Here is a 2,500-nt window from a genome sequence, read left to right as displayed (position 1 = left end):
TATCTACATATCATATCATACAGAACATACAGTACATGCAGTACATATCATATGATACAGTACATATCTACATATCATATCATACAGAACTTAACTACGTGTCATACAGTACACGCAGTACATATCATATCATACAGTACATATCATACAGTACATATCATACAGTACATATCATATCATACAGTACATATCATATCATACAGTACATATCGTATCATACAGTACATATCATATCATACAGTACATATCATATCATATAGTACATATCATATCATATCATACAGTACATATCATATCATACAGTACATATCTACATATCATATCATACAGTACATATCATATCATACAGCACATATTATACAGTACATATCATATCATACAGTACATATCATATCATACAGTACATATCATACAGTACATATCATACAGTACATATCATATCATACAGTACATATCATACAGTACATATCATATCATACAGTACATATCATACAGTACATATCATATCATACAGTACATATCATATCATACAGCACATATCATATCATACAGTACATATCATATCATACAGTACATATCATATCATACAGTACATATCATACAGTACATATCATACAGTACATATCATACAGTACATATCATACAGTACATATCATATCATACAGTACATATCATATCATACAGTACATATCATATCATACAGTACATATCATACAGTACATATCATATCATACAGTACATATCATATCATACAGCACATATCATACAGTACATATCATATCATACAGTACATATCATATCATACAGTACATATCATATCATACAGTACATATCATATTCATACAGTACATATCATACAGTACATATACATATCATACAGTACATATCATACAGTACATATCATATCATACATACAGTACATACCATACAGTACATATCATACGTACATATCATACAGTACATATCATACAGTACATATCATATCAATACAGTACATATCATACAGTACATATCATACAGTACATATCATATCATACAGTACATATCATACAGTACATATCATATCATACAGTACATATCATATCATACAGCACATATCATACAGTACATATCATACAGTACATATCATACAGTACATAGAGGGAGAGGGAGGAGCCTCTATTCCAGCATAGTTCTAACTGGGTCTAGCAGGGGGGAGGAGCCAGGGACTGATTTAGACCTGGGACACCAGGTGGGTGGATTCCCCTCTAATCAGGGACTGATTTAGACAGGGACACCAGGTGGGTGATTCCCCTCTAATCAGGAACTGATTTAGACCTGGGACACCAGGTGGGTGATTCCCCTCTAATCAGGAACTGATTTAGACCTGGGACACCAGGTGGGTGATTCCCTCTAATCAGGAACTGATTTAGACCTGGGACACCAGGTGGGTGATTCCCCTCTAATCAGGGACTGATTTTAGACCTGGGACACCAGGTGGGTGATTCCCCTCTAATCAGGAACTGATTTAGACCTAGGACACCAGGTGGGTGATTCCCCTCTAATCAGGGACTGATTTAGACCTGGGACACCAGGTGGGTGATTCCCCTCTAATCAGGGACTGAGTTAGACCTGGGACACCAGGTGGGTGATTCCCCTCTAATCAGGAACTGATTTAGACCTGGGACACCAGGTGGGTGATTCCCTTCTAATCAGGAACTGATTTAGACCTGGGACACCAGGTGGGTGATTCCCCTCTAATCAGGGACTGATTTAGACCTGGGACACCAGGTGGGTGATTCCCCTCTAATCAGGAACTGATTTAGACCTGGGACACCAGGTGGGTGATTCCCTCTAATCAGGGACTGATTTAGACCTGGGACACCAGGTGGGTGATTCCCCTCTAATCAGGGACTGATTTAGACCTGGGACACCAGGGGGGTGATTCCCCTCTAATCAGGAACTGATTTAGACCTGGGACACCAGGTGGGTGATTCCCCTCTAATCAGGGACTGAAGTTTAGACCTGGGACACCAGGTGGGTGATTCCCCTCTAATCAGGAAACTGATTTAGACCTGGGACACCAGGTGGGTGATTCCCCTCTAATCAGGGACTGATTTAGACCTGGGACACAGGTGGGTGATTCCCCTCTAATCAGGGACTGATTTAGACCTGGGACACCAGGTGGGGTGATTCCCCTCTAATCAGGGCCTGATATAGACCTAGGACACCAGGTGGGTGATTCCCCTCTAATCAGGAACTGATTTAGACCTGGGACACCAGGTGGATGATTCCCCTCTAATCAGGGACTGATTTAGACCAGGGACACCAGGTGGGTGATTCCCCCTCTAATCAGGGACTGATTTAGACCTGGGAGACCAGGTGGGTGATTCCCCTCTAATCAGGGACTGATTTAGACCTGGGAGACCAGGTGGGTGATTCCCCTCTAATCAGGGACTGATATAGACCTGGGACACCAGGTGGGTTGCAATGCATTATCAGGGAGAAGAGAAAACCAGCG

This window comes from Oncorhynchus kisutch, linkage group LG10, assembly GCF_002021735.2.
Source record: "Oncorhynchus kisutch isolate 150728-3 linkage group LG10, Okis_V2, whole genome shotgun sequence".
In the NCBI taxonomy this organism is placed as follows: Eukaryota; Metazoa; Chordata; class Actinopteri; order Salmoniformes; family Salmonidae; genus Oncorhynchus; species Oncorhynchus kisutch.
The sequence above is the reverse complement of the archived record's forward strand: the minus strand, read 5'-3'. Positions refer to the sequence as shown.